This window comes from Anopheles funestus, chromosome 2RL (assembly GCF_943734845.2).
Source record: "Anopheles funestus chromosome 2RL, idAnoFuneDA-416_04, whole genome shotgun sequence".
NCBI lineage: Eukaryota > Metazoa > Arthropoda > Insecta > Diptera > Culicidae > Anopheles > Anopheles funestus.
In genome coordinates this window covers 72,082,019-72,094,866 of record NC_064598.1, presented here as the reverse complement: position 1 = coordinate 72,094,866, position 12,848 = coordinate 72,082,019, and the positions used below count along the sequence as shown (strand labels likewise).

General features: G+C 39.8%; 1 protein-coding gene across 3 annotated transcripts in view; it reads right to left on the bottom strand.

Moving 5' to 3' along the window:
• Positions 1–12,848, bottom strand: part of LOC125762519 (CD166 antigen-like) — a 202,381-nt gene that overhangs the window by 107,485 nt on the left and 82,048 nt on the right. The gene's annotated exons all lie outside the window — the stretch shown is intronic.

Here is a 12,848-nt window from a genome sequence, read left to right as displayed (position 1 = left end):
GGGGGATTAGTTGATGTTTGTCCAGGCGTGATTGTTTGTGTCTCGCTACGTGTTTCTGTGTGTATGTGTGCGGTGTCCACACCAAGCGAAACCCGGCAATAACCGGACATTCTTTCTATGGGTGAACATGGATACGCAAAAAGGTCCTTTCCTTCTTGTTAATACCACTTTTGTTACACTATGTTTGTATGTGTATGCGTGTGTGTGTGTGCATTCTATTAAGGACATGTTTGGCCTACGTTTCGGTCTTTTCAGAACGACTGAATAAATCCTTTAATCTGATTTTTAGAATCCTCTACATTTCGACACAGCACTCATCCCGGTTGCATGAGGACCGTTTTCCTCACCGGTTTCCCCTCCCCGAATTCGCAATATCTTCAGCCTTGCCTTCCGTTTAAAACTCGTTAGTATGATTCCCACACGCATTGTATTTGTTCTAATCCTTTGTCTGTACTTTTGTGGGTGATACAAATTTCGTACCACATACAGAAAGTTTTTCAATCCACCTCCTTCAACTCACCCCCGAAACGTTGCCCTTGTCCGGTTGCTTAGGAAAAGTGGCCATGGCCCGTGACACTGTGCGGGAATGCATGGCCACCGCTTTTCCGGAGAAAAGCTCGAACCATACGCGTGGGTTGATCATTTGTTTCGTGCACACATCAAAGATGACGATTATGGCTATGTGGTCCCAGTTGACGCTAAAACATGTATATTAAGAGCAAACCACTGTAACGGCCACTCGTCATCTTATGAGGCTGAATGAGGGCAGGCTCGATTTGGGCGACAAAAAAAAACTCCTAAGCGTGAGAAATTTACCTAACAATGCTTCTTGTTTTTAATCTGACCAACAATTACTTTACATGGAGCCCAAAAAAAAACAAGAACGCCACAAAACGAACGGGAAACACACTACAAGCCACGATTTCATTCACACGTTTTGGGTTTGCTCTAATCGCTAATTTGTTGCCCACCAACGACGACTGATTCCCATCGTGACATCGTGGACATGGTTGTTGGGTTGCATCACTTACAACCGGGTTGCGTACGATGGTTTTAATGGATTTGCTGTTTTATTTTCTTTTTTTGCTTGCTTTCAGTGGAAATGTTTTTCGGGGTGATTCCACAGCGTTAGCGGCTACCTGTATGAAAAAGCACCAACCCGTGGATCGTGTGAAACGATAAAAGCAACCTGCCGGGCATCGCGAATCACATGAATATGAGTTTAATTAAAAACGCACTCGAATGTAAACCGGCTATCGTGTCCGTGATGGGTATCGGGTGCTACTGTCCTAACGTCCTCTATCGTCGAAGCTGTTGTCAGCTTGCCTTTAGGCAAAAAATTGATGGTAGATAAATCGATCGATAAAGTTTGTGAAGCAGTTTGATGGTAGGGTGAGTTTTTGATTTTGATTTTGCAAAGGCTTATCATGATCGAATAGAATGTTAAGAGTTTAATCATTTGTAGTATTATCAAGGGAGTTAAAGCTTTTCATCGAATTGAGTTTGACTACTTAATTGTACCAAATAAAAGCATCTTAAATTTTGTTTCCTTTCATTTTGAAAATATTTCTCAAATGCTTAAAAACCAAATAGCTATTCTTCTCGCGGCTGTATGGTTTAATGACAGAGGCCGTGATTTTCACAAGATAGGACTGGGTCAAAATTCTATTCTAATCGTACCGTAGCTACAAAATTTTTTTAATAATTAAAAAAATTAATTTAATTAAATAGGTCTTTCACTAATCTTTTGGGTCCGTGAATTTCAGATTAGAAAATGTTTCTAATGATAGTCTCAATCAGCTGCTCGACAAATGTCAAAACAAGATATTTTTCTAGCGAGTCTGAAACAGATTAGGCCATATTTTGTGAATGTTAATTCGGATGAATGTTGATTGAGTTGAGATTTAACAAACAACAATGAAATTTCAAAAGTTTATTATTTTAAGCTTTTCATAAAAAATAATACAATCTTTTACTTGTGCCATGACAATTTTCATATGTATGTAAAAAACACACCCTTCACAGTTAATTTGCTTTAGGCATCGTTTTAATTTAACATATGTGTAATATTTGTTTTGAGAAGTCTACAAAAATAGATGAAATCAATCAGCGATTCTACAAAACTGCAACCAAATGTCATTCCTTATGTCAAAATGCGATATTCTTGAGAAATCCTTGCATGATTATATTACCTATATTATCAACAATTTCCAGCTTGATTCTGCTCGATGTTTTGACAGATACCGGCTAAAAATGATAGCTTTCTAACATAAGGTAAGGTACACCACCACATCAGGAATAGCAGGAAAAAAATCTTGTGGAATACTTAGTTTTGGCTAAAGCTCAAAAAATTATGAAGACTTTTTAATTGTCTAACATAGGCATTAGGGTTTATGGATCCATTTCTTACAAAAGAATTATTTGTATTAACATAAACACAAAACAATAAAACTTCATTTTTTAAAGCTCATCTTGAATTCGTAACTCATGAATAATTTGCTTGTTTACTGGGAAAGCGTTCATTTTTTTACATTACTTTTTTAAGTGGTCATGTATCTATAGTAAAGCGAAAATAGTTTTTAAATATTTAATTGCTACGAACTCTTTCTGTGCACAAAAACTACTTCTTGTAATCGCTTCTTTGCCCATATACCTTCAAATTAATATTCCATACCTGTGCTTAGCCTCGCTTCAAGACGATGGAATGTGCTGATATACAATATTACGCAGCATATAGCCCGAGTAGCAATACGGCTGCACTTTCACGAACCCAAATGATGATGCACCACTAACGAGAAGTATACATTCTGTCCCACTCATTCGTTCCCGTACATACGCTTGCTGCACTTTAGGCGCCCCTCATTTTTGTGAAGGATGCTTTCCATTTGGTGTTTGAAGAACAAACTTTACCCGAGATCGAGCTTCCGCTAGAAAAGATGAACACAACGCCACGTGTCTGAACGCCATGGGTATCCCTGTTGGAAATTGCATCCATTAAAAGCGTTCAGCAAAAGTTTCAACTTATTCCCCGAACGCTGTTTTGCGTGCTGGCGGAAAAGATTCCTTAACGCTGCTTTAATTATTACCACATTAGCATAAATAAAAACTTTCGCCCGCATTAGTGAAGTGACGCTCGTGTCTGCTGGGTGATGGGAACAGGTAGGGGACAGGCAGCGGCGACCGGGCAACTGGAAGGTGAGAATTTTTAGTGCATTTTTGTTTAGCTCCTTTGTTGCCGTGTAGATATAGTGTCAAAACATTCAGTGTTGAAAGTTTCGTTAATGATGATCTTCTTTTTTGCCATGACGTAGGAAATGGTATTCCCCATTTTTGGAGGGGGAAGTGGAATTTATGAAAAATGGTGACTGATATGGTGAGGTAGGTGATCATCTTTTCGTCTACCATTCGTGTTCCAGCAAATGAGGATCCGGAAAAACTTTGGTGAAGGAAACGCGCGTAAACAATTGATAGAAGCGTGTCAATTTTTCTTCAACAGTTTTCTTTTCGTGTAGGCCCTTGCACGTTGCCTAGCGCCCAAGAAATGTGAGACGAAGTTTGTCTTTCTTCCGGGATGTGCGCACATACCTTTCAGATTCAATTTGCATGGAAAAGTTGCGTTAAACTTTTCTTCCATCGTCTGGTATGAACTTGGGTCATAATTTTAAAGTTTGTCGTACTTTGCAAGTAGAAAATCCATGTTTTCCGCACCACGGGTCAAGAATCAGGCAAGATTATGCTGTGAGTCTACAAGGGAAGCTACTCCGGAATCCGTCCGGCAACTACTTTGCTCATTGCGAGTAGAGTATAGCGAACAAAAAAACCATCCACTCACACACAGACAGAGCAGTCCGCATAAAAAAAACAGACCGGAAAATGTTAAGAGATGTTAATGGTCATGATAATCCGCAGCAGCCAAGGACCGATCGAGTCTTGTCGAGCTCCGGCAGACAAGCAACAGCATGAAAATGCGGCACCTCTTGCTTCACGTTGTTGCTGAAGGATAGGTTAGTCTAATGCTGAATCAACTATGACATAGTGCGAGCACATCCTTTTAAAAAAAGTAAGCTACAAGAAACGCACAAAAACTTGCTAGTTGTTTCTGTTTCTTCTACCAAATACATTAAGATGAAACAAAATAATAAAATATGTCGAGAAGCAGGGAGAAAATGTTGTGTGTATAAACGGTGGGGTATGGAAGCATTACAAAAAAGCGGTTAAAATTATAACATGGCAAAACATTTCCTTCCCCGTTCTAAGCCCGCTGACCTTCTCGACGCCGGTAGCACAATATGGATGGGGTTCCGGCGTTCCAAACGTTTCCTCATTAAAATATGCTAACCGTGTACTTGTGCCACCGACCGTTTGCCGGTTTCTTTCGGCTTTCCTAAAGCAAGGTTTCAAACCGAAAAAAAAATTCACACACCACCTAACAGACGCCGTTCGTTGTGGCAGGGCGGAAAATCGGCCAGCAAAAATTAACATTCGCTAAAGTTGTTGTTTTTTTCTTCTTATTCTTTTCTACAGTTCTGTTGTGAAAAAAAAATCTAGAAAAAAAACGCGATACCAAAAACCATCTCGGAAGGCTTGCAAAAGTCTTGAAGAAAAGAGAACGAAAGCTTCCTTTCCACATGCATGGCAACCGCCTAAGCCTATATTGGTGGGGCAGAGCAGATTGAACGATACGTACTATTTAGTGAATCGTATAATTAAGCCAAATTTATATTCAAATCAAAACTGCTTAACATTTATACGACTTCTTTTCTCGTGGTTGAATACCGTACACCAGTACGGTAAGGTGAAGAAAAAAAACGAAAATCTACTGGCGATTTTGTTGCTGTTGCAGGATCAATGCTTTTTTCTCACCTACCCAAACCTACATTCACACCTGTTCCGTATTGTGACTTGGTGAAAAGAAAGCGAAAATTTGGCATAAAAATGTGACGGGTTTTAAGGCGAATATGAGGATGTTCGTGTTCCTGTGTATGTAGTGTGTGTGTGTTTGTGTGTTTCCGTTTGCTACTGGAAAGTTCATTTCCATTAGATATGGTATTTGGAAAAGAACCTTCAAACACTTTGAATGCAAAATTATCCTAAAGCATTGAATAAAGATTGCCAGCTGTGACATTCTTCCGGGTCAAAAACTGAACAATTTTTCAAAAGTTTCCAGTAGGCTGAAAAGTTTAGCAAGAGTTAAGTTAAAGAAAGGAATATTGGGAAAAGAATGATGTTTCAAATGCCATTGAGAAAAAGGGATGTAAAGTGAGGTGGGGAAATATAAAGCATTTTAGAAAGAAAAGCTTTTAAAGAAAAGGTTTCAAGCTTCAATTGGTTTGTTATATATATCGCCAGAGTCTTTATCTTAAAAATATTATTTTTTACCTTTTTATAGCAGACAAAATGCTTAAAGTAAAATACAACTAAATGGCGTAATAATAAAACTGAATGAAAATGGAAAGGGTGAAATAGAAAAAAATAAAAAAAATCCATGGTACGCAGCAAAAATGCTTGCAATACAAGCTAAACTAAAAAAATTCTACTAATATTTTTAAAATAAATGTTGCAAATATAAAATCGGAACGTCTTAACAAGACTACTACATGTATGACGCAAACAAGAAACCAATAAAAATAATGTCTTCTGGAACGTACAGTTCTGGAGTAAAAGCTCATAATTGATAACATGTACCTTAGAATGCGAAGCATCAATTGAAAACAAATTTACTAACTATCATTTCATTAATGAAACCCTTATCTTAGTATGGTGCGAAAATACGTCAACATTACTCTTAACCACAGTCGCGGTTTCTTCCATTTAGTAATGGATCGTTTCGGCGGATAACGTTCCTGGTGGATATGTAGATTACATTACTACCGTGCTTAGGTAATGTTTCAATTTGGATAATTTTATTCCTCCTTATTACAATCCCCGACAAGAAATCTTTGCCGGTTCGAAATTCCAACAGGGTTGAGAGCCGCTGCCTTCCAAGCGACCCTTCTTGCACAACTCAGATCCATTGGCGGTTGTGTGCCGATAGTGCCGGAAATATAATTTATTAGAGCGTTTTCATCCGCCGTACCATTTTTGTTCCGGGGTGGTGGAGGGTGGTCACAGCCAAAAGAGTTGAACAGCATATTTAACTTCCACTAGTGAAAAGGGGAAACATTTCAATTACGCTAATATTCGTCTTTGGTTGGGTTCTAACTCGGTACGCCGAAGCATCGTATATGAAAGTGTCTGATTTGGCTGATTGTATGGATTTGGTTCCATCCACGTCATCAAGGACAATAATATTATTATTTTCTCATTTCAAATTTATTCCTTGTTGAAACAAATGTGAGAAAGAAAAAGGGGATTTTGTTTTCAATAAAATTTGCTTGATAGCCTTCAAATGCTTACAATAATTAAGAATAAGTCAACTAATACTAAAAATCTTCTTCGCACTTATCACATTTCTTTCATTCTCGCTTTGCTTAGACAAGATTTTCTAAAACGGTACAAATCAAATTATAAATTGTTGGGTACGATGGGTAGCTTCTTCAAAAACTGTTCGCAATACAAACGACGTTCGTTAGCACCGCACACCGGTGTTTATCTTCTCCAGCATGGGTAAGCACCACGACAGACCGGAGGCCTGTCAACGGTTGGTGTGTGATCGTTAGCCAAACTACCCAAAAAGTCAAATAATTTGATGAGTTTTTGGTGAAAAGTTCTTATCTGCTCGCTTCGTCCACCGTACCGTACACGATCGCTACGGAAATCGTTCGGAATCGTTTGAAATTATTACCTCAACTAGAGGCTGATCCTTGCAAAAGCGAACCAAAGGAAAAGGGTGACCAAAATTTTCACACGACAAAGTTCATCTCAAGACAAAGTTCCCTTATTTCTAACACCCCCCGGTTAGGCTGGTGTTTAGACGCTTTTCCAACGTGGTGTTTGGTTTGTTTTTGTGTACCAAACAACTCAACACACGCAGACACCGTGCGAGTGTGTGAGGGTAGCTGCCTGTCTCACTGGTACGTGGGACACGAACCTGGGGTGGTTTCTCGCATCCGCTGCAACTTCTGAAGTGAAGCCAGAAGTCTCTCCTTTCCATTCATACCAGACCGAGATTCAAGCGCACGAAACACAGAACCATTTCTGGCGTTTCTGGCAGAACGGCACTAAATAAAGCCTAATAACAGTGCTGCAAAGGGAAAACACATAAATACATCACAAATTAAGTGGAACACCCGCTTTTGCAGCAGTACCCATCAGAGTGAAGCCAACCATTTTCAGACACAAAACCAACTTCCCCGTCTATGCCATTTTGGGTCGTGATGGGAAGCTGGTGGAAGGGACGGGTTTCAATTGGATTCCATCCACAATGTTCAACCGGCCGGTGCAATCGAGCTTTTGGGTTGTTCTCGGAAATACCTCGATAGGATTCTATTCAAAGCGGTAAAGTACTGGTCGAGCTTCAGGCGCAACGATTGCCACCCACTCACCTACTGGCGAACTGGTTTACTGAAACTTCAGCAACCAAAAAAAAAAAAAACCGCCCCGAACATGACTCCATCAGTCAATCTCTCCCGCCGGACCACTAGTCTTTAATTCGTTTATATCGGAACACATTCGGACGTTTGTTAATGATAACATTCTCCGAACTCTCGGTCGCGCTCTCTCTCTCGCTGTGCAATTAGTTCGAATTCTTCACCATAGGTCGCTTTGAAATACTTTACCCCCGAAGGTATACATAGTTCGTTTCAATGGTTACAAAAAAAAAACATAATTTCATTCGAACATTTTACAACAAGTTTATCAACTTCCTTCAAGTGGAAGTGGAGAGAAGAAAAAACATTATTATAAAAATATCCTCATTTTAAACCCAAAGAAGCTGGATGGTGTTAAAACAATTCATTAGCATAATTGATTCAGTGAATTGCTGAAGCACCATTGCACCATCTTCCTTTCCACGAACATAAAATCATGCACAACATTAGATTACCCCGGAGTTGCTTAAGCCACTCCAGATTGCTTCACCCAAATGCAAACCGTTCACTTGCCAATTGTAATATACGATCAATATGGTGGGGTTTGCGTTACAATTTTGCCCTGTTGGTCTGCGTTATCTCTGCCAAGCATTGAAAGCTGATCCCGCACCGAAATGCGTGTGCGTTTCGCACTGGAGCGGGAAAGAAGATTGAATCTATAAATTTGGTCTAAATTGAGAAAGTAAAAGGATTACGAAAACCCGAAACATAATTTCCCATCGGCTTTGCCGCTTCGCTACAATGTAGCATGTTGATTATCATCCGAACGCAAGATTATACAGACCAAGAGTTCTTCAAGAAGGCATGTGAGTTGACGTTCTGCCGAGCAAGCAATGGGGTGGTCCTATTTCTTCTTGATATGACCAATTCGTTAAATTGATTTCGAAAGGATTAATGGACACCACTGTGGTAAGGAGCAGAAACGAAGCGATGGTCACATGGTGAACCACTGTCACCGACAGCTAACCGATTCACAGGCCTAATTGCACCCACTGCCAACGCGTCCGTTCAATGAAGCCAACTCGAACGATGATCCTTTCGCAAAGGTTGACTTTTAATTCTCACACAAGCGCACAAGAATACGGCCGATAAGAACACACGGCATGAATGGGTACTGAAATGGGGCGGGAGGAGTATTTTAACATGCCCCTCTAATTTGAGCCCATGATTTGGGATCGGTCTCGAAGGACCAGTTTTTATCTGGCATTGCAGGGAAGATCACAACCCCGTTACCGAGGAAGGTTTTGAACGGTGGGTTAATTGGGGAAGGGGTATCAACTTTTCCTGTGGTCTTGCTTGTGGCCAATTAACAAATGTTTAATTTAATCAAGATCTGCCATTTGAATCCAATTTAAAGTGGTTGGTAATTAATTTTCATTCTTATTGACTGGATTATCTATCGGCAGGACAAGCAGTGAAAGTTGTGCTCAAGAAGACAAGGCTGTTTTCAAGAAAATATAATTGTTGATTTATACTTTAGTTTAATGGAATAATTTGTATTTAAGTTCATTTTATGGTGTATTTGATAAACGTCGCCTGGGGATCAAATCCCATCTGGACCGTTCCCGCGTGGCAAGGACTGATTTTCCTGCCACGGGTAAATAAATTTAAGGAAAGCCAGTAATGGCAGACCGAGACCTCTTGAGGTTGTAGTGTCATAAAAGAAAAAGATAACCCCCTATTTTATAATTTTCATTTGAAAATCTTTTGGAAATGTCAAACACATATTTGTAGATATAAAACATAAAGTAAACCATTACACCAAACGTAAGTATTATTAGTAGTAATTATAAATGGAACATATAGACAGTACTGATATTCCAGAATTAAAAGAGAAAGATTTTTTGATAATATTTGCAACAAAAATGTCATGTTGCACGATTTTTTTATAGAAATGTATAAACCGGTTATAGAAATGAAAAAATGTTTGTATAGACATGTATAAGAGGATTTATGAAACAAATAAGAATAAAGAAACTATAAAAAACAACAAATTATTCAATTTTATGCATTTATATATGTATTAACCACACCAAAACTGCATTAAAACTGGGTTTTATTTAATTCATAGTGGACATAGACTAAGGTCATTAAAACTACTTTTATTTACAAAAATCTTTCATTTAAAAAAAACTTTAAAAACACTATTACAACTACTTGTACGCTTCGACATTAAACAGTTTTATCTGATTTTGTAGAAAAGGATTGTTAAAAGTAGGAATTTTTAGTACTAATTAATTTTATACAAAGATAATTAAACGAAATCTGAGCTATTTGATCTATATAAAGTTAAAATATGATCGTACTGATTAAATTCAATGTTCGAGAATATACAAACGACCACAGGAATCATTCAATTGAGTAACCTTTTTGTGTCCGTAAAGAGTCTCCCAAAAGAGCTAGGAAACCTTTTGGGTATATTATAACTGCATTTCGAAACTCAATTTCGAAATGGCACGATTAGTCTCCAAGGACTGAAATTACGGTTAGCCAGAGCACGTATCTTCCTTATGCACTTTCTATACGGCCTTGAAGACGTTTCGCATATATGGTGCTGTTCTTTCTTACGATATGCCAAACACAAACCAACCAGCAGCCATATAACCAGGTCGAATTAAAGTACGGCGTATTTGAGGGGAAAAAAATAAAACCATAAAAAATCCGCCCAAAAACATTCAAGAAACGCGCCCTCCATTATATGCATGGTACAAACCCAAAAACCGGTATTGGTGCCGTAGAACAATCATGTATATAGGTTTTTTTTCTTTACTCCTAAAATTGTTCTATTTCACACCTTCTGGCAACACGTTCACCAAGCCGCACCTGCTAGAGTCTGTAATAACAATTTTGGGTGGTTCAGAAATGATGTCGGTGTTACGTTTTCCACACGGCCACTATCGTAGTTTCTTGAGGTGGTTCTACCAACTCCTCGACACTATCTCCAGAATGCCCCCCGCAGAAAATCGTCGTATTTTCACTAACACCGGGCACCGGGTGAAGGCCGATTGCAGCTGGGAGAGGCTTTAATTTTTACTTTTATTCCTCTCCTCGTTATCTTAACGGCTTCATAGTGGCCCCGAAATGGTGTAGTTGTGAAAGGTTTCGCTCGTGACTGTTGTTATCCTTTCTGTGCCGGGCGAATGCCTTCGAATGCGAACGAAGTGCTCATTGGAGAATGCAGACTAACGGCAGGAATGTAGCCTCGAATTGTTCCGAAACAACTTAAGCTCGCCCAAATCCCACCAAAAAACCACCGCCCCACCTCGAGAGTGGAAAAGGATGGGTGATCTTCGCTCGTCCGGACAGTGGTGGCAAGAAAGTAGATAAATTAAACAGGATAAATTAAATGAATTTATTATACAGAAAATTGGATCTTTCTACTGTGGAGAACCAGCCACATTCATTCCGCTCGTTCGGAAAGAAGAAATCGCACAACTACAGATCCTCTCGTCCGAGGGGGGAGTTGGGTGACCCGCTGAGAATAGGCGCTCGGAAAACACTTGCTAGCCCGCTTCGGTGGAGATCGGCAGAACGCCAACGGTCACTTTGAGTTGAGGCAAACACATGAAGTCATGTCCGGGGTGTCCTCCATCCCGAGCGGATCGGGCTTTAACCGGGTGCTACATTTTTCATTGCATAAACTGTTTGGGAAAGTTTGTCATTCCCAGTAAACTTTGCAGCGTACGGGAGGATCAAATAAATTCATTCTCAATCCCTTGGACAACGGGCAGACTTCCAGCGTTTGGGTTTGGGAAAGTAATGTAGAACACATGGCCGTATATCCTTGCTGCTACTTAGTTTCGTTCGCCAACTGTTACCAGGAAGTTTCCCGTGTTTCCCTTTTATTTTTTTTCGGGGTTCTGTCGCTGTAGGCTCTGCTCGTTGGTGCAGAGAAGGGAGACAAGGTGAAGCAACGGTGCCAGCATCGTACGTTTGGCTAGCGTCGCATTCCGAAATGTACTTTGGCAGCGGCTGCCGGTCGGTCATTTCGGTAGTGTGTACCACAAATGAGTATCGAATTCCTCTCGAACTCGGAACTGATGGTTCGTGGGTTTGTTGTTTTCCTGCACATACTGGCTTCTCGCTTCCGTTACATTCCATCACGAAACACAATGCTTGATGGCGAGTCCTTGACTGGCCCTTGACCAGCACAGTGTTTCGTCCTTTCAGCGAAGCGAATAAATTAAACGCTCCCACTAAGCTGGAAAAAGATGGATGGATGACGGGGTAGGCATGTGACGGTGGAACTTCAGAAGGTTCGGCAAAGCTTTTCGTCATGTCACGGTGAACGGTAATGAGACTGGCATGCGACCGAACGGATGCCACGAGCAGGAACACTAAAATTGGCGAAGAAAAATTAGGCAAACGGAAATGTTAACTCCAACTGACAACGGACGGTCTCACCGTCGCCCGTTACCATCGTCAAGAGGCCTTTTTTTCCGGTGCCGAATGACACACGTGACATGATTCGCTAATGAACGACGTAAATGGACAAATTGAAATAACGATGTTCCGGGTCGGATGTTGATCGAAAATCACGCTTCACCATGGTTAAGTTAGGAAACAGGCGGACGACAATACGGTGTGAAGCGGGCGGTAAACAAGAGAGCGAAAAAAAATGAAATTCCACCCCGAAAATTGTTGTTTGTGGAGATGTTTTCGTCACCAGGACACCATCAAAACTGACGCGAGCGAAAAACAGATTTGATTTTCACGACGATGATGAAAGATTTGCTGTACGGGACGGTTCAGGTTCATGCTGAGAAATTAAAGCGAAAAAACGTAATGACATTGGATTTTCTTTTAAAGCAAAGGAATTGCGATTCTTTAACAGAATGAAAGCATACTGTTACACCGTGGAAAGAATCAAACATACAACCATGATTTTTTTTGAGGAAAAATCGTTTCAAATAGGAATAGTGAGACCGGAGATTTTCTTACAAATATCAAATATAATTGATATTACAGTTAACACTAAAACAACAGTGGCCTCTTTTAGTTATCAAACTTGTCTATCTTATCCTTGGAGCATACTGTTGTAAAGAATGGCAGTCATCGTTCCGGACAATTCCCCAAACTTCCTTTCCTTCCTCTTACCTGTCCTAAGTAACATTAGTTCAAGTAAGAGGACTCTCATCCTACGTTTGTTTGCAAACTATGTCATCCACATTGTTGGAAATTGTTATTTCTGTGATTGATATAACAATCCTTAAATGTTCTTTGTAATCGCTGTACGTAATTCCTTCATGTTTTCCATACATTGTCGAAACTAGTTTGTAAGATATTTTAAATAAACACTTTTATAAATAAATGATAAAC